This window comes from Artibeus jamaicensis, unplaced genomic scaffold (genome assembly GCF_021234435.1).
Source record: "Artibeus jamaicensis isolate MK-2021 breed Jamaican fruit bat unplaced genomic scaffold, CSHL_Jam_final contig_1015, whole genome shotgun sequence".
NCBI lineage: Eukaryota > Metazoa > Chordata > Mammalia > Chiroptera > Phyllostomidae > Artibeus > Artibeus jamaicensis.
In genome coordinates, this window is record NW_026521194.1 from 17,253,497 (window position 1) to 17,274,546 (window position 21,050).

Sequence of the window (21,050 nt, forward strand, 5' to 3'; positions counted from 1 at the left end):
GCCTAATAAATTTTATGACTACTTAATAGTCATAATAAACTCCAGTAGGATAGATATTATCTAAACCCAACTGCTCCCTGCTCTTTGTCTTTTGAATGCATACAAAAGTGCAGGGAGGTTGAGTGATTTGCCCAAAGTCACAAAAGTACTAAGCAAAAGAGGTGAAAACATCCCTCTGCTATTCATTCTGCTTCCCACCTACCATGTGCTGATGAGCACTTCATGGAGCTAAGTTTACCCTACATTGATGAGATGCCCAAAGATTTGGTTCACTTAGTAGATGTTTATGTTTATAATTAAATTATTATAGTGTTCTGGAAGTTTGTTCAAAAACTGAACTTTACTACACTTTCATTAAAGTAACCAGTCCATATTTAAAGGGTTGAAACACAACTATGTATTATATTTGGTCATTTAGAAGATCAAGCCTTTTTATTTAGTGTTGTGAAAACTGTATGGCCCAGGAATCGAGATAAGGATTAATTAATCCACTAACTTATCTAATGAGTACAATAAGGTAAAGGCTTTTCAACACTGGGGATTCAGAGATGCCCAAGGTAATTGGCATTCATTACTGAGGTAGGACTGTATATTTATGTTAACTTATTTATTTTTGGCAGTGACAGAAATTTAACTTGAAATAGTCTATGCACAAAGAGGGGTTTATTATTAGGACTAGGGTATAATGCATTAAGATGCCAGAGTATCTTCATATAAACTATAAAACTGAAACATGATTTCTAGAACAACTAGAATGGGGTTTCAAGAGCTCAGCTGGCCTCTGTCTCAGCTCTGTTCCTCTTAGCTCATTGATTCCATTCTTCTCTGTCTGGAGACTTCCACTTCTTTGGCCCTCATGTCAGTTCATAAGGCTGCCAATAACTCTGAAATTTATTGCTTCAAAATCAAGAGAGGTTGAGTTGCTTCTATCAGTTCCGCTTCCTAAACTGGACCAAGAGCTCACCCAAGACCAGACGAGTCTGTCCTTTGGGGGGTGGGGGGGACACTGTCTGGAAAAAAGCTGCCACTAGGGAAGTGATGCGGAGAGAATCCTGTGAGGGATGGACAGTCTCTATATTCATGAAGCTCCCAATCTCAAGATCTATATACAGATAATACTCTAATTACATTAGCTCAGTTACAGAAATATATCAGGTCACTCTAAAAACAGAAAAAGGAGCAATGACTAGACCTAAGAGAAATCCAGAAATTTGTACTAATTGGGGTTCAAGTTGTGTCTTGAAATACAACAAAGTAAAAAACAAAAACATTTCAGTGAGGAAAGGGCTTTACAGGCAGAGAGAACAGCATGTTCAAAGGCTCAGAGGCATGGAACCACGGCATGGAGCAGTGAAAAGATGAGGCTGGAAAGAGGAATATTAGCATTCATTCTATGTCCCTTTCTACCTATGACCCACCCACTTTTCCACCTTCGAAGGAGCAAAGGAGATCCTGAAATGATGGAGACACATTGCATAGCACATTCAGCTTTTCAGAGAACTTTTACATTAACCCTTTCATTGGACCCACACAGTGCTGCTACGGTGGAGGTAGGACACAAATTCCCCCACCCTTTTTTATTGACGAGGAAAGATATTTTTAAAGGACTGTGAACTGGCTAAGGTTAGTTCAGGGGTACAACTGAGAGTAGAACCCAAGTCTTCAATTCCCAACTCAGTACTCTTTCTACCCCTTCTGGAAGTTTTCCTTTACTGCCTTTAACCTAAGGCATCAAAACTGAGTTGCTAAGAATTCAGTCTATTGTGACAAATCACTGGGATGGTCCCAAATAGAGTTATGCATATTTTATTTTGCTCAGTTATTAAAATATCTTGTAAAACCTCCATTCCAGAAAATTATATGAAAGAAGAGATTCTTGTTACCTGGAACAGGAAGGGAGAAAGACAAAGTAATGACCACTCAAGAACTTGTTAATTCTTATGATTTATTTATTATAATCAGTATATGCAGATTTAAGCAAATCATATAAATATGTATAATGAATGGGTGATCATTTTTCATCTTACAAAAGAATTTCCTGCTATATTTTAAGCTACATTTTAAGTTAAGATTTTTAAGATGAAGACAAGGAATGTGTTCCATTTTTTAAAGAGCCAGAATTTGCCCAAGGTGGCCTGTTGTGCCTGACACTTAGTCTGTAAATGTTCAATAAATGTATGATGAATGAATGAATGAACATAAGGAATTTTTTAAAATAAGCACACAACATAGATCTATGATTAAGGAGAGCAGATCTTGGTGTATATTTAGGATTGATTTTTGGCTGTACCACGTACTAAATGTAAAACAACTAATAAGTATTTACCTAAGTCTCCATCTTCTTAATTGTAAAATGCAAATAATAATTGAACTTACTTCCAAGGTTGTTTATTTATTAAATACAAATTTATTGGGCACCTACTATGTGCCAGCACTGTTCAAGGTTCAGGAAGATAGTTGAGAAAACACAGGTGACAGGCCCCTAGGCAATAAACAAGGAAATAAGTAAGTGAGTTCATTTAAGTTGTGCAGTGGTGATACAAAGGAAGTAAACAGGGTAATGTAGATGCAATTGTGGACATGTCGGTTACTTTAGACAATAGCAAGAAGAGGTTTTTCTAAGGAGGTGACATTTGAACTAAGGCCTTGGGGAGAAGAGAGTGAGCATCCAGTCTCTTCTCTTCTACCTAAGCATCCATCCTTAGGTGGAGCTAAGGAAGAGCTTTCTGTGAGGAGGAAGCAAGAGCAAAGCTGGGAAGGGACAGGATTTTAGAGCTGAGGAACAGAAAGGAGGCCCCTGGAGCAGGAACACGGGGAGCCAAGGGTGTGAAATAGGAGAGGGGCTGGAGACTGGCCAGGTCACAAAGTGCCTTGTAGGGCCATGTCAGGGGTTGGGACTTTGCTCTGAGAGCAGTGGGGATCCACTGAGGAATTTAAACAGAGGAGTCCCTTTACCTGATGTACATTTTTAAACAAGCACTTTGGCTCAGTAAAAAAGCATTAACATCCATTGCATTGCTCTGGTGAAAAATCTGAGTCCTTCTTTCCCTCTCCCTCCCTATCGATATATCCATTGAACTCACTTTTGAAGATATACCCCAGGCATCTTAATTTCTATTCATTTTCATGAAAACCACCTTCATCTAAGCTATCTCTTGTCTAGGCTATTGCAATACTACCTTAGACATTGTATGCTGGAAACTTATCAGGCTTTCAAGGGGAGAGGGCAAGTAGGCAGTTAGATATTTAATGCTAAAGCCAGGCTGAGGATTACATGAGATAATGGACATAAACATATGCTATAGCACCTGGCTTCTAGAATGTTCTTAACACATGTGATTCTTTTATTTATATTAAAAAAATAATACTCATTCCCCTGGTGCTTTTGAACATGATGAAAAGATGAAGGGATTTGGAGCAGGAGACTGGGCTTTTTTGTCCTAGTTTAAAAGAAGTGTGACTTTGGACGAGTCCTAATGTCTCTGAGTTGCTGTTTTCTCCTCTGGGAAATGAAGATGTGAACACCTGTTCTTCCTATTATACAGAGCTGTTGTGAGCTTCAAATATAATGATGGATGCGAAAATGCCTTGTAAGCTGAAAAGCATCTTTTCATGAGCGATCAACCATATGGAATTACATTTAATTCAGTTTCCTTTTGTACCTGACCCCTTAAGTTCCTATACTGTAGGACAACATTATAAAACAAATTTTATTGTATGGCTCTGGGGTGTTCAATTTACAGAAAGATTGAGTCTCAAATTCTTGAACCTCTGCCTTATATAACCCAAACCAGGGCTGTCCAATAGATCTTTTTGTTGAAATGGAAATGTGTATCCATGCTATCCAGGACTGTAGCTACCAGCCATTGTGGTTATTTAGTACTTGAAATGTGACTAGTGTGCCAAAGAAACACAGCATTTTATTTTTTAATTTTAATTAATTTAAATGGAGCCACATGTGGCTAGTGGCTGCTGCATTGGACAGTGCAAGTCAAAAAACCCTTACTTTTTCAGTGTCTTCACCTATAAAATGATGAGGTCTTTTCTAGATGGTTACAATGCACAATTCAGGAATACATAAGCCAATTTGGATAAAATAAGGCCTGAATCCTGAATCACTTTTCTTATTCTCAAGTTGAAGATAATCCTAGATTTCTTAAAAGTTCATAGCTGTTTTATTTATTAATGAGATAAAAATCTTCAAAACAATGACAACAGTCTCAGAGTAAAAGGCCATCCCGGAAGATGAACTACTTAAGAGACACATTCTCCTGGGATTTACATGTTGGTATCAAGTAGACTACTTGTTTCAAAGTTAACATTTTTCATTTCTCATTAAGAAAAATCATTAGGTAAAAATATTTGGAATTAATAAATAAACAGATGGCTACAGTGGGGATTTTTTATAAGATGCTGACAGTTGTGAGGTCATAAGGGGTTTCTGTGATGAAGCTGGCACTAATTTTGTCTCTGCATAAGGACCGTTATGTTGTTGTTGGATATTTAGAACATTAGCTGAAGTATATAGAGAAATAGACCAAAAAAAACCCAGTAATGTGATTGAATTGTTTGAGAGGAAAAAATGAGAGCTCGGCAAAAAAAAAAAAAATCCCCCCAAACAAACACACCCCAAGACAACCAACCAAAAGGACCAGAGATGGGAGATATCGAGAAGTGTGAAAAGCTTTTGAAGGGGAGAGAAATAATACAGAACTGAAATAAGAAAGAAGGAGAGGGAACAGATTGGGGTAGGCGGTGAGAATCAGAGAAGAAATTCCATATCCATTTGTGAAAGACACCAGGAGCTAAGCCTGTGTGTGTGTGTGTGTGTGTGTGTGTGCGCATGCGATGGGGACAGGGGCTGTAAGGAAGACCAGAAAAAAATCCCTTTGGAAAGAAAGAGTGATAGGTAGTGAGGACAAGGAGGGACAGCTGTCATCTCATTTAATTAAGAAATTATTAATGGAACAGACGGGCCAGCCCTAGTGAGTCTTTACTGATGAAACGCTACTAAAACTGCAGATAATAGCAGCTGAAAAGTTATTGAGAACAAAAGTGGTGAGAATGCTAATTTAATTGATAACATTATACTTAACACAATGCTTATAAATTTTAAAATCACACATTAAATAAATGAAAATGACTCTGGGTATCATCTAATTATGGTTGTTTAAATAATGTAATACAATTACATGTTTTAAAAAAAGCCCTAATTATGGTAAACGATTAGTCTTGTGTTCTGAATTCTCCTTTCAAGAAGTTAACTGTTCAATCCTGTAGTCTTAGTGGAGGTAATTTTCTCCTGATGGCCACACCTTTACCAAACCTATAGAGCTGTGGGTCAAAAGAAGATAAATGGCAAACTTAGCTTCTAAATGCCTTGGGTTTTCCTCTTCTGTTTCTTATTGTTTCATGATAAGGGTATCTGGCTTCTCTCTCTCTTTTAAAAAAAATTTAAAAAACATTTTACTTATCTATTAGAGGGGAAGGGAAGGAGAGAGCGAGAGAAATATCAATGTATGGCTGCCTCTTATGCATCCCCTGCTGGGAACTGGCCTGCGACCCAGGCATGTGCCCTGACTAGGAATCAAACCTCAATCCTTCGAGTTGCAGGCCAGTGCTCAATCCACTGAGCTACACCATCAAGGGCTGGCTTCTCTCTTCAAATGACCACCTTGTCTAATTTTTTTCCTTCCCTCTCCAACCAGGGCTCCTTGACAACATCCCCTGCCTTCATCATAAGCAAACATGGCATCCATCATGTTAGACTAAACGTAATATAGGTTGTACAGGAACTCAGCCACACAAGTTCACGTCACTAAGGGCTGTCTGGGTTGAGAGCCAAGAACCATAAACCTGTGGCTCTGACCATGTTGTTGACTGCAGTTGAAGGAGAGAAAGGCAACGTTGTGCTCACCTGAGTCCTTTGTGGACAGTCAGCCCTGAACTTAGTACTTGGAGCAATCGCCTCATGGTGGGTAGAAAGAAAAACACAAAACAACTAATTAATTTGAAAATATCTTTATTTTTCCTAATAAAACAAGAACATTGCAAATTATTCCAAAAAATACAAGTAAAGTTAAAGCTGTTATAACTCTACCTAAACAATCATCATTAAGCATTTGATACATTCTCAGAAATCAATCTACATATTAACATAAATAGGATCTTATCTATGTAGTGTTCTGTAGGATTCTTTTTTAACTGAAGGTATAATGGCTATATTTTTATGTCAATATGCCATATTTCACTGGAAGACACTTGTGATTGTAAGGTTATGTACCAGGAAGAAAAAATGCTGCAGATTATAAACTGTAGGCTCTGTAGACGATAAAACACATCTTTATTTCAGAGATGTTAAAAAACTTAAAAGGTATCCTATAAGTGGTGAAATACAGTATTAACAATTTCCTTAACCTATTGACAGCTGCATAATATTCCATTGTAAAGACATATCATAAATTACTCAACAAATCTCCAATGAGTAGACACTTGTGTTGTGCCTCATATTTTCAAATGTTTGTGAGCTTCCTTCATGTGTATCTTTGCCCATGTTCTATCACTTCCTCGGGTTGAATTCCTAGAAGTAAAACTGCTGGATTAAATGTGTTAATCCTGTTCATGCCAGGTCTACACTCTTATCAGTTGTGCTTCAGAGTGCTTATGTCTTCAGGTCCCCAGCAATTGCTGTATCATCCTACTTAAACCTAGGCAAGAAAAACTGGACCTCAACCAAAAAAATCTGAAGCCATGCACCTCATTTGCCATCTACTATCATTTCTAGTTTCCTTTTTGGTATGTCTGATACTCGAGACACTTCGGTAGTTTCAAATGGTGATGTCTGTAGAGGGTTCCTCAATGATGAATGAAGCCAAATCCATTTATTCGTGGAGAGTCACCCTTGGCACAGGGCTGTGGTCAATGATCTGCTTTACTGCTCTTCATCTTCCTACAAATTAGGGACAAGGCCTAAGGATCGCACCTTTGGTTGAGACTTAATACGAATAGTGCCAGTAAATTAGACTGGGGCTACTTCCTGAACCCTCTTGTTCATTTGATCTGAAATCAGTGAACCCATACTTGGGAGACTCAGAGATGAACAACTTATGGTTCCTGCCCAAGGAACTTACAATCTAATCAAGGAGATGAGATACACTCATATAAAGTTATAGAACAACAGAATATAAGCTCATCAATTGCATGAGACAGGATATGATTTAGTGTCAGATGTGCAGGCATTAAGCTTAGAATTTGAATGAAATCTGGAGACAAAATGCCCTGTCCTTCTGAGAGGCACCAAGACCAACGCTGATATGCCATGGCCCTCCCGAAGCACAAAGATGACACATGGTTGATTCTACTCAAGGCAGCATCTGTGTCCGGTGCTGTCCCTCAGGAGTCTGAGGCACATCCACAAACGCTCAGTCTTTTCCTGGAGCACCAGAAGCCAGCTGTCCCAGTGTCCTGTGAGCTCTGGAAGGGAGGGGCTGGAACATTTGACTCCAGCTCCTCTTCAGGAGCAGTGCCCCAGGGCAAGATACAGAGTTGCAGGATCCTAAGAGCACAGACTCACCCTTCACCCAACTCATGGCTGCTACACTAAGAAAGGGGGAATTTACCATATTTCCATGCCCAGTGGTATAGGGACTAAAGTCCTATTCATAAAGCAAGCTTCCTAGTTAATCAGTAATTCAAGTTTCGGGACATAAGCCTCCCAAACCAAATTAAGAGAGAGAGAAAGGGAAGGAGGAGAATGGCAGGTGGGGTGGTGGGGGAGGGGGCGGGAGACAGAGAGAGAGAGGGAGAGACAGAGAGAGAATTATTTTATTTATTTTATTTTATTTTATTTTATTTTATTTTATTTTATTTTATTTTATTTTATTTTATTTTATTTTATTTTATTTTATTATTTTATTTTATTGTTTCTGAAGCCAGATACTCATAGCTTTTAAGAGCCACCATACACCGTCCTGCTTCAGGGCTCTGATTTAACAGGGGAGACAAAAACCAAAGGACTCACTTGCTAATATGGAAAGAATGCAAAAGTGCCTGCCCTGGGCCCTCTAGGTCAGGGCGTGTGCGGAGGTAAATGACTTGCAGGCTGTGAACGTGTGGGAGGAGCCCTGGATGCTGAGTCAGGAGAGACACCTTCCTGACTCAGAAATGTGGTCAGAATGCCAGGGAGCATTTCAGAATCAGTGCAGGTTTGGACACACTCGAACCTCCTGAATCAGACTCTTCGGGTGGGTGAGGCGTTGTTTTTTCAAGAAATTCCACCAGTGACTCAGATGTGCTCCTTTGGTTAAAAAAAAAATCACTAAATTTGGTATTCTCTAGCAAGGAACTCCCAGCCTCATTTCTGATGTTCTGGGGCTTCTTTGTAACAAAAAATAAAGAAAAACAAAACTGAGGATTTAAATCATTTAAATAATACATTTTAATTTCATTATTTATGTTTATATTTAACCTAATAATGTTTGATATAAGATTGCAGTGCAATTGAATCTCACAAGATAATTAAAAACTTATGAAAATATTCATTCTTGGGGAACCATAGGTGGTCTGATCCAAAAATGGAACACAAGTTTCAGGTCGTGTGATGAATGGCTACTTTCAGTCCTGTCGTGGTAACTCTGAGACTGAAGATAGTACCTCATTTGGTGAAATGATTAAAGTATAAATTTGACCCTCTTCATTAGTGGGAAGGCCAGGCCCTGGACTTCCTGCCTCCTCTTCCTCACCTCCCTTCCACTCCCTCCCCTCCCCATGAAAGTCCTGGGTTCAGATGTGATGATCAATGTGACGACCCCTTGGTCGTACCATCTCTAGGCTGACTACTTTCCCCCACGGGAAGAATTGTTAATGATAATATTAATAAGAGCAGCTAACATCTGCTGAACTCTTACTATGTTTCAGGCTCGATGCAAGAGGCAGAAAATAGGTTTTCCTTTCTATCCCAGTAGCATAGGTCCCAGAGAGTCTACGATTCTAAAGAAGCCTTCTGTTTTCCACAATAGGCCCCATACTAACATATTACGAGTGTGGAGTAGGGTTCTTTTCTACTCTTTCAGCCAGTGTGTTGGCTTTCACATGATCGTCATCACTTGTTAGGATACTCAAGCACCAGTCAGACCCTGAGTCCTTGACATTGCCGAGGCTTATGATTTGGTGACCAAGAAATACATTGATCTGGTGAGGTCAGACTAGATACGTGAACAGAAACCTCCAAATGAAATGAGAATGAGAAGTTGGTGGGAGAACTTGCAAGTATGCACACTGGAGGGTCCCATTTCTGCCACTTGCTCCTTGGGTGGCACCTTTCCTCCTTCCCACCTTGGAGTCTCAGCAGCGGCTTCCCTTCTCCTTTACTGATGTCTCATAGGAAATGAGTCCCTCTGAAGCCAGGGTTGCACCCCTGACCACGTCCCTCATGCCACACCCTCCGGAATTCTCCTCCAGAGGTTTCACATCGCTTCTTCCTTCTCTGTCCCACAGCTTCTGTAGGTCCCTCTTCTCCACTCCCACACACCTTCAAGACTTCTCTTTCCTCTGTGACTCTCTCCAGCCATTGACACAGCTTTCAACCTTTCACAGCGACATTTCTTTTGGGGGGAACAAAAGAGGATTCTACAGTTACTCACTGCACAGTCTTGTCACGCCACCGGCATGCAATACGGTTTCTCCTCCCACTGTGTTCTAATCCACCACATGCCTCAGCACCGGCCAATTCTCTGACCTTGTCACAGTCCTGCATGTGGGGCCTCTCCACTGGATTTAGGACACTCAGTTTCTGTGTCCTTAGTGCCTTTCAGAGTCCATTCTTCTTCCTAATCTCTAAAATTAGTGATTTTCAAAAGATTCAGCCCATTCGTTCTCTATGTCCTCTCTCCAACCAACTTCATCTACTTTACCCACTCATTATAAACAAATCACGCCCCCAACCTTGTCCTAAACTCCAGGTTAGTTTTTTTCCAACTTCCTTTGAGACATTTTCAACCAAACATTTTTCTGAAATTTCTCACTCCACTTTCTAAAATCGTACTTACTAGTGTTCCCTATGCTTAGGCATAAACTACTTTTCTCTCTTAACTTCCCTATTTTATTCATTTCTTGATCTAGAAACATGTCTTGATCTAGCAACAACTCAAGGCAGAAACATCCCCTGGCCCTGCATCTGGGTAAAAATAGAGGAGGGGCAGGCTCTGCTGTGTTTCTCGGACAAGGAAAATAGAGGTTCTTCCATCTTCAATGCATGGCTTCCAAGGAGGCTTCAGGCACTGCATCCAAATGGCAAGAGAAGAAAGGGACATTGGGACTCCAGTGGAGGCTTATTCGGCCACATCAGGAAGTGGTATGCATCACTCTGTTCACATTCCATTGGCTAGAACTTGGTCACATGACGTAACTGCAAAGAAGACTGACTAATGTTATCTAGCTGTGTGCCCAGAAGGAGATAGGTTGTGTTCAGTAGTTAGTTGTCTTCTATACTCCCTGTGACCAGTGTTCAAATTCTTAAAGCAGTATCTTTTTCCCTTCCTCTCTGTCCTCCTCCCCCCTTTCTCCCCCTCCTCCTTTTTCTTCTCCTTCCCCCTTCTTCTGCTACCTTTTCATCTTTCAATTAGTCACCGGGTCCTGCTAATGTTATCTCTGCAATACCGCTGCTTATATTTGGTACCACCATCTCAGCTCAGGCCCTTATAAGCTCTAACTGGACAACCATATGGTCTTCTAACTCAGGTCTTTCCCCTCTAATCTCTCACTTATTCAAGCCATTATATTCCAGGCCCCATGTTAAGTGGCTAGGGAAAAATAAAGAAATTGATAGACCTTGCCCCTGCATTTATAACCTCATGGGGAATATAGATGAGTAAATGGCCCTTACCACGTTGGATTATTACTTGTGATGAGGAAGTGCAAGATACAACAGAAACATGTGGGAGGGACCGCAAACTCCCACTTAAGAGAACACAAGTATACCCTACTCGCTGACCCTCTCATTGCCCTCATTGGTTCCTGGCCCACCGTCCTTAATGCCACCAGAAATGATCCTGTATATTTATGTGTTTGTTTGCTGTTTTTGTGTCTTCTCCCAGAATGAAAGCTCCGCCAAGAGCAGAGGCCATAGCTAACTGGTCAGCAGTGTATCCATATTAAATGTAACGCCTTGTGAATGATAGGTTTGTCATGACTCAATGAAGTACCCACATGCTCTTCACATGTGTCTACCGTTTCAGCACCTTTGTGGTCAAAATGAGTACTCCCTATCTTGGTGGGGCGTGGGAACATCCAGTCTCAGCGTAGACATGACTCCATTCACTACAGGAAGTGAGAGCAAACATGGGGCAAATGAAAAAGTGCTGATGTGTCAGAAGGGACCTAGTCTGGGAGGTCCAATTAGGTTTCTGGAAGAAATCATCTTTAGGGTGAGGCATGAAGGTACCTAGGAGTTACCACGGTTTTCTGATGATCAGAGGGAGATGGGGTGGAAGACATTCTAAGCTGGAAGGAGAGAAAGCATGGCTGAAATTCAGCATCGGGAAGAGGGGAGTTGGTGGTAGAGGAGTGAGCATGGCCTTGTAAACTGTATTTGTGGGTTTGGATTTTCTCCTAACGCCAATGAGAAGCCATGAAGAGTTTCAAATAGTGGAGCTGCATTAAGATCCTATTAGAGCTTTAGATTCCTCTGCTGCTCAATTGCAGAATAGATGGGAGGAGGGCAGGACAGACGGCATGACTGAAGGCTGCCCAAGCTGTGACAGCCCAGGGGACAGATCCCAGTGGCATGAGCCAAAAAGTGCCAGTATATTTCAGATTAATTTTTCAAAAGTATTAGCTCAAATGATATTATTCTCCCCAAAAAAGTCTCCAAATGGCAAAGGTTGCAAAAATTTGGACAATGGCAACATTTCTCTACTTCTGTTTGATCTTCCCTTCCAACTCAAATGCTTTCTCCTCCTTTTAGCTTTCCATGACTTACCCTTGCTCTGAATTGTTCTAATATTTCCTATTTATCCAAATCAATTGGTAGGAATGTCCCATCCTATATCTTAGTAACCTTTACATTCATCCCCAGCCTTCCCTCAGTAGATTGCTAAGATCTTCAAAAAGTGACCTTTGTGTTATTTCATAAAAAAATGTGTTTATAGAAATGTAATATGAACAAACTAAGTCACACTAGGATATTTGTCACTGATTATGACAGCTTTCCCTGTGATACTGAAATTTTAAAAAAGGAAAAAAATTCTTTGGGAAAGAAAAAGTATATATTCCAGTCTTGCTGAAATCATGTCTCCCTAGCATGTTCCAGAGTTCACAGATGGTCCAATGCTACAAATCAATCTGCATGGGATTCTGACACCTTTGGGAAGAGGCATTTGGGTGAAGGTCCCCTACAGGCAGTACCTCTGCGGACCGGAAGCCAGCACACCGGCACTTTCCAGGAGGCCAGGAGCTCCTTCCTGCCTGAGGCACGCTCAGATGCTGACACAGAAGGATCCATTGGCTCCAAGGAGTTTGTGTCTTTTGTCTGGTCTTTTATTGAAAGGCTCACAGAGAAGAGAAATATGTTTTAATTTCAGGTCATGTTGGTGTTGGAGGGTTGCCTTAGTCTGAAAACATTTCCTGTTAAAAGTAGCCTTTCTGTTCCTATTTGCATCCTCCAAACCCTAGGTCCGTAGAGGCCAGACTTGCGGTTCGGAGAAAGAAGAGCACTGGAGGACTTGGTGGGGCTTTTGCTTGTGCTCTGAATGAGTGAGTAGAAGAGAGTAGGGAACAGTGTTTGAAGCAGCCAGAACAACTGTCACCTGGGAAACCAGTTATGTGCACACCAGGAAGTAAAATCGAAAAAGCCCATTTCTATCACCCCATATCTTCCCTTATGGGGCCAGAATAAGCCAGTGGCCACTGCTGCTGAGGCAAACACCTCAACGTTAAAACATCATTATCACCCTTCTAGTTATCTTCCAGCCCGCACACATGATTCTTCAGCAATCTTCATCTTCTGTTTTTCTTTTTCTTTTCAATAATTTTTAAAATAACAAGCATTTATCTTTTGTAGGATTTATCTTTGGATATTATTTGCTCTTTTCATTTCATACCATCCTTTTATTTACATTAAAATGCCACCTTTTCATAAGAACTGTATTTTCAATGGCTCTTATGAATGCCGTGTTAAATCATTGTGGCATTTATTGGCTTTGGGCATAAAAAGATGTGAGCATGTGTCCGCTCAGGCACTAATATATACCTACCATTCACCAGTTTGTGCAAGAAGGTGAACAAGAATATCATTGCCCCCCATTTTTTTCTTTACACAGTCAAATTGAAAATACAGTGACTAATAACAGAGATCTAAACCAGAATTTATTAAAAGAGGCACCCATATATCTCCTGATTTTTTTTAATATTGAAAAACCACTTTCATGCACTTGGAAAGAAAACACTGAAAAAAGAAAAGAAAAGAAAAAAGGATGGCTAAGTAAGCAACATCAACGTTGCTTAAAAGCAAACAGCAACAGCTGACCAGGCTGCTAATCTCCTATCTTCCCTTTGCCTGCCTCTTTAGAAGGGGAGTTCATGGCAGATAGCAAGGGAAAGAAAAGAAAATCCAAGGATTTTCATCAATTACACACTGGTAAGCTGCTCCCATAAAATAGAAAGTTGACTGTTTTTATTTATTGACCCTCCCCTGGACTGAAGGACTAAAGACGTTTTGTACACTTCAAAGGAAGCAGTGGGCTTGTCGGTTCTTACTGATGCCCAGAAGGAGAAACGTGGCATGTTTATATATGTGTGACCATTTTGGACTTCGCACTTTGCAGATTGTCATTATTTTTGCTCAAAACCAAAACCCTGAGAGGAGTGTGAACTTGATTCATGCAATAAATCAAGTGCTAATGCAGGGTGAGAGTCTGAACCCCTCTCCCCCCATGGCAATCCTCCGCATGCTTCCAATGCTATTGCAATGATTCAGAGAACTCAAACTGGGCTGTTATTTTTATCACTCAGTCCCCAAAGTGAAATGTTTGGCTAGTTTGGTCCTTATTCCCGACACCCACTCCCCATATTTAGACATGGAAGAGTGAAGACAGAAGAGCGAAGACATTAGGGAAATTAGTCTGAAAACAAAGCTCAGGAAAAAAAATAAAAAGAGAAGGGAAGGGAGGGAAAGCCAACAGAAAGGCTGTGTCTAGACAATCCCCCTTTGTTTTCAGAAGGCTCCCTTCCTCTCTAAGACTCTGTCTTCCTTCCCTCATTAATTTTGCTCCGCAGCTTACCTCTTAGCCCCCAGGTAAGGAGAGATCAGAGCCAGTGCATCGGCTCTGGAGGCGGCGCTCCCCGGGTGGCCACGACCTGCGGGCGCTCAGAGAACACCCGCAGCAGCCAGACACCGGCAGGCACCCAGCAGGCGCCCAGGTTGCCCTCCCTGAATGGAAGGTTTTCTCATCCCTCCATGACCCTGAGGGAGATTAATAGTCACCCTCAGCTCTGGGCGTTTGTTCTTTCCCCAGTGTCCTTGACATATTAAAAATATCCATTTTAATATCTCTAAGCAGGAGGAATAACCCCCAAAAGGTGAAGGCAGGTTGTAGACAGAATTATTCAAAGACACCACTGGGAACCCATAATAATTACACTTTGGATCTCTGTGCCTTCTCAATGTGGCATTGGTCCTCACCAACATTCTCGGAGGGTTTAAAAAGAGGGCTTGAAATGAGCAGACTTGCAAAACAATGGCTTAATACTTGTTATCTGCATGACCTTGACCAAGCTTGAACTCTCTTAGCCTCAGTCTTCTCATTTAGAAAATGGGGACAATAATAATCCCTGCTCAGAATGCTCTGAGAGCACTAGATGAGCTAGCGTGAGTGTGGCTTAATCTGATACGGCTGCACTGAGGGTGTCGCACAGGCTGGTGAACAGCAGTGAGACGGGCTAGTGTGGGTGTTGTGGCTGTGCACTGATTTTAATTGTTGGTGAGATGACCTGAAATCTTAGTGAAGGTGTACTCTGTGTCTCTGTCGAATGAAGAATTTCAGGAAAAAACAGAGTGGGCTGTGATATCTGTTTTCCTGTACAGTCAGGAAAACAGAAGTCATTCCAAGGATGTTAACAGAAGGAATTAGATATAAGAACTGATTATGTAGGTGGCAGAAGGGACAAGAAGCTAAACAGGATGTAGTGAACCAACCCAGAGATTAACAACAGTAAGAAGCTGCTGCTTAAGATCGAAGAAATAGCCCTGGCTGGTGTGGCTCAGTGGATTGAGTGCGGGCCTGCAAACCAAAGAGTCACAGGTTCCATTGGCAGTCATGCCTGGGTTGTAGGCTAGTTGCCCAGTGGGGATTGCATGAGAGGCAACCACACATTAATGTTTCTCTTCCTCTCTTTCTCCCATCCCCTCTCTCTAAAAATAAATAAATAAAATCTTTAAGAACTGAATAAAGACTGAATAGGGAAAAGGTGATATTACAGAGATGAGAAGCCAGGGACTAAGGTAAGAACTGGCTGGGACCCCAAAGAGAGGGGCTTATGCCACAGAGGGGTTTGACCACTGTTGTAAACTGTCACCTGAAGCAGAGACAGAGAAGTACCTGGGTTCGCCCTTTCTCCTGCCCTCCAGCACTGACAGTTCTTGGCATCCACTGATCTTGGCCTGCAGCCTGTCATCGAGGCTGTCTGGAAACTAGTTTGCAGAGCATTAATGGCTACAGAATCAGCAGAGATGGACTCCGACCTTGGAGGAAAATGAACTCTTCATATCTATGAGGTTGATATGTTGAAAAGAAGCCATTGCGGTTCTGGGTCTCAACTGTTAGCTGGAGCACCTAAAGATCAAGTAGTTTGAAGCCAAGGGCTCGTTTTGTCATGACCATAACTGAGGCACAAGATGTTAGAAACATGGCAAGAGAGGAGAGCTGACAATCCCACACCTTTTGGGAAGCTTTCTGAAATTTCTTCTTTTTTTTTTCATCAAGAGAACTCTTATCCATAATCATTCAATAACTTCCATAAAAAACTCCATCATTATTTATCAATGCTGGTTGATCAAACCGCTACTTACCATGGTGAGCAAATGACTTTGCCACCATGAAAAACCACCGGTGATGCTTTGGCCCATTAAAGAGTGCAAAGGGGAAGAAAAATTGTTAGTGTCTTTGCTTTCCACAAGATTGCTTTTTAACTGAGGGGTGTCCCTTTGAAAATGTATTAGTCTTAAATATGAGAGCGCGCACTAGATAAAGACTCCACCTGACACATGCTGTAAATGTTCAACCAGCACCTTGGCCGCATCTCTCTGTCCTAGACCATAGCCCTTGTTTCTTACAAAGTGCCAGTCTCTGGCTCGCTGCCCAGTGCAGAATGGGCTCCCTAGCCATTTCATTACCAGAAATTACAGTGATCATCAGCCTAACTGGGAATAGCGTGATCTGAAACACAATTGTAAGTAAACTGAAAGTCTGGGTGGCCCAGTGATGACTAGTCAGAAATATTACCGCCTGGCACATGGCACCAGATCCTATCTCAGAATCTCACAGGTTGTTTTCCTTTTCAGAAGCACTCACTTAGCATTAACATGACTGGAAGGAATAAAGCCATTGTTCAAATCTTCAACTTAGGTATCAAGGAACTGAAGCACCCAAAGGTTCTGATATCAGGGTCAAAGGCCCCGCTCAGAACAGTTTCTAAACTCCCATGTAAACGATCATGATTCGGTCTGGTGTGATTGCAAGTCTGGAATTCTTGCATAGTGCAAAAAAATAACGCTGAAAAATGGAATTTCTCATGGCCAGAATAGTACACGCTAATTTATTGAGGTCTGGAACACCCAGTCCAGGAGAAGCACGCCCCAGGAATTTCCCAGAAGACAGAAAGCACTGGAAATTGGCTCTATTTGCATCTGGATATAAGTGTAGGAAAGATCACCTTCATATGAGTTAGAGGAACCCAGCCTCAACGTCAATGTCTCTACTAAAGTCAAGTCTCTCCCCTCTGACGTGAAACAAACAAGCCAAAGAAGGACTACAGATTTGTTTGCCAGGATGGAAGAGAATGTTCCAAAGTGTGTTGCATGGGTTTAGCCTCACGATAATGCAGTCACACCATAGCAGAACGATCCCTTGTTGTTCCAAGTCTGAACTTTTGGCTAAAGTGTGGTTCAGACTAATCCAAGAGGCCGAGGACCATGAGGTAAGAAAGGAGAGTCCACTGACCTGCCTAATGTAGGCTGGATGAGAACAATCGAGAACCTTGGCCATTTGTGTTCAATCCACTCTAGATTCTCTGCTTCTGAACTGCAAGGCTCGTCGGAACAGGTGGAAATAGCACTGTGTAGCAGTCCCTAGTAGGAGCATCCACTGGGAACATTTCTGGAGCTACCTCAGGACAGCCATGGTGGCTGGTAAATCAGGCTATCCGTGTGGCCTCAGTGAAAGGGTAAAGAATAATAAAATGAAGATAAAGTTTGTATCAGCCCTCCCTGTGCATTAAATATAAGAGAAGTGTCCCTAAATGAATTGCAGTCTTTCTGAAAATGATGCTCTAGAAAAAAAGAGCAAATATTGACACTTCAATAATGTTTGCCCAGCAATCAGTGAGCTGTATACAGCACTCAGGGTATCTCTGTTACTGGAATCAATTAGGAAAACAGAGAATTGATATCCTCCAATGAGAAATATATGGTAACTGCTGACAGTACAGATAACGTCAGCTCTGCAAATCATCTCTGAAGTCACAGGCCTACCTGACGCTGTCATCCATGCTTAGGCAATCTGTCTGAGAACGCAGATCTTACTTCAGTAAGAGCCAGCTGCTGTTATTACACGCTCTCTCCTCTGATGTGCAACTCCCTTCCCCTGCAACTAACTCTTCCTATCCATCCATCCACCCATTCAGCAGATTTATTGAGAACCTACCTAGGGCTAGCAGTATTTTAGGATGGAACAAATCTCTGGTTCCAGTGTGTATATAAAGTAAGACATGATCCTATGTCTTACTATTAAAAATAAAAATGAATGAGCCATGTGAAGATCTGAAGAAAGAGTGTTCCACTTAAGGGATCCACAGATGCAAAGGCCCTGAGGTGTGTTCAACTGCCTTCTCTTTACCCTCCTGGTATGTTTAGTTGTTCTTCAGTCTCTTATTGCTTCTCGGACTGGTCCGTCCTTCTTGCCTTTGTCCCCGCCTTCTTCTTTCCTCCCTCCCTCCCTGCCTCCCTTCCCTCTTTTTATTTTACTATTTGTCTATTATTTATGCTGTCAGAGGTCTTTTAAGGAAATGTTAGGGCCATGAAGGTCTTACACCATAAAGACTTCTCAAATATATTTGTGTTGTTATAGTTGCTTAGATGCCTCTCTCGCTCTTCCCTGAGTTTAAGTTTCTTGAAGCGAGGTTACACTCAGGTATCTTTGATTTTTGTGGATTTCCCAGTATAACAGGGGCCACATAGGAGAGACTCAGTGTAATAAATATGGGCTCAAACTGAAATGCTTGTGGCTGGAGAAGTTTGTTGAGATGAAATTGCTTACCCAATATATTTTGTGGCAATTCCTGATATCCCTCCTTGTGTTCGTTGTAGGTATTCAGTTTATCTCTAGACAACTAAAAATTGTTTAAGTACTCTGGGCAAGAAACCCTGAGATGTTGCTATGTTTATGGTTTGAGCTCTGTTTGGGGTCTCGACTGTCATCCTGTAAAGTCACTGATAACATTTCTTATTGATAAAGGCAGTTCAGTAGCATGTATCTAGTTTTTAGCCTGTACAGTATAACTGAATGGATAAAATGGAAAGGTAAACTTCATTCCCTTCCCTTAACAGGAGGTGATTCCAAACAGCCATCTGATGATTCGTATTGTGTTTGGGAAAAGCCCCAATCCTCCGCTTTTGGAGCCAGTGAAAATTCTGTTCACAGTGCTCCTCTTTTGAGAGAGAAAAGATTTCATGCCCCCAGGTGAGATGGGGGAAGGGTGGTTAACGTAAATTCCCAGCCCTCGAATTTCAGGATCACAGCTCTGGCCACCTAACCTAAAACTAGTGTAGATGAAAAGGGTTTTTAGAGCTGCAAGCTGGCGCCATAGCGATGGGATGGTTGCTAAGGATGTCATTATCACTCTGATTGCAGGAATCGGTGAATTAATTGGCATGACCTCATTTAAGTCCTTGGGGCCTACCTGTTCACAAATTACAAAGGAGACAAAAAGTAGATCTTTCTATAGTGTCAGGAGGCAGCACCTGTTCACATTTAACATAGCATTTAAAACAAGCTATAGCACACATTATTTATCTACCTGTTATATTTTTCTCACCCCACGCCCTCCTTCCTCATAGAACTAGACATGGCCTGCTTACATTTTTTTTCATTGCTCTATTTTTCCTGTTTCCTCTAGAGGAAGGGGGAATTTTTTTTTTTCCCCTGAAAATCAGCCATTAAACTGAAGAAGGCTCAAGGAAATGAACTGAAATGTCTTGTAGGAAGAAAAATGGCACTGTGAAGATGAAAAAAAGCCCAGGATAATGGAGATTGATTGCTCGCTCTATCTACGGCCTCAAATAAAACTGATTGAATTTAACATGTTAGGTTACAGTTAGAAAGCTTAGTTGTTTCGGTCGGGGTAATACAGTTTCAGGTTTTCACAGGGAGCCATTTATTTATTTTTGCATTTGTGAGTCATTTAGTCATTCCCCCGTGAGTGAGAATACATTTAGTTTCCAAATCCCTGCTGTTAGGCGTTCTATTAATACCACACTAGTTGAAATAAATGGAGCAGTAGAAACTCTTTGGTGGTGAATTTGTTTGTCAGATTTTTTTTAATACTGCTATTTTGGTAAGTTGGCTTTCCAACCTCTCCAGCGGTTTAAATATTCTTAACTTCTCAACCTTTCCCTCTCTAGCTTCACTTTTGATTGTTGCTTTTGACTTAGTATTGACAATTTTAAGGCCACCTGAAGGCTTATAACCCAAGAAATGCAGACAAAAGATGGGGTGTATGGTGAACAAATACTAATCAAGTGATAGGGTTGTCAAAAATTTTGGAAAAAGCAACAGTTTTTTAAACACACGTTTTCCCCCCAAGCTTTTGTACTCTGCCCAAAGGGGAAATCCAGCCTAATAGAGAGGGAAATTGGTTCTTCAGACATGGAAGTGGCCAGGGTCAAGTTTTCCAGGGCTCTAAAGGGGATTTTCAAAAGTACTTTATTGTGTAAGCACAATAAGGTTTGCTCAGCGCCTTTGCAGTACAGCTGAGCAAAGATAACGTCCTTGTTATTCTGAGCAGCTAATTACTGTCAGCAATTGTTGTTTGTAATGAACACGATGGGGATAAAGGCAGGCTTGGGGGGAGGGGATGCGCGGGGGGGGGGGGGGTGTCTCTCCAGCTCGGTTTTGGACCCAGTCCAGCCCTCGGAGGCTCATTGGAAGCAGCCTCAGGAGTTCTCCTTCGGGGACACGTTCGGAAAAGCCCCAAAGGGGCACTGGAGGAAGGCACGTGGACGCACACACTTTCCGGCACTTGCGAAGGTCAGGCAAATAATCGAATCACTCTTCCTGGGCTCTCACGTCTTCCACTGCACCGAGGAGGATGGGGGAGGAGAGATGGATGAAGACAGGGTGGTAGTAGTGGTCCATCCTCCTGCCGGGGAGGGGGAAGGGCTGGGCCAGGCGCCGGGTTTCTGTCGCTCCTCTCTGGGAAGCCTTGGGAAAGAACAAAGAAAGAATGACAGGGAAACAGACTTCGCTGCACACGTGCGTTCGCAAATACACACACGCAGCACTTCCAGTGGGGAGTCGGTAGGAGCAAGGATAATTCGTGCCTCGGCCTGAAACTTGGGGAGGAAACCAGCCCAGAAGTGGATTGCCGGGAGGGGAAAAAAGATGAAAACAGTTTCTTGCTTCTCTAAGTGATAGGCCGCTCTCTCAGATCTTAAATTATGCCTGTATCTGAGAGAGGTGTAAAAAGGGTAGCACCTGCCACTGACAAGTGAGGAAACTGAGGCTCAGAAAAACCGAGGTGAATCCCGCAGGGACACAGATCAACGACCGCGGCTCAGATGT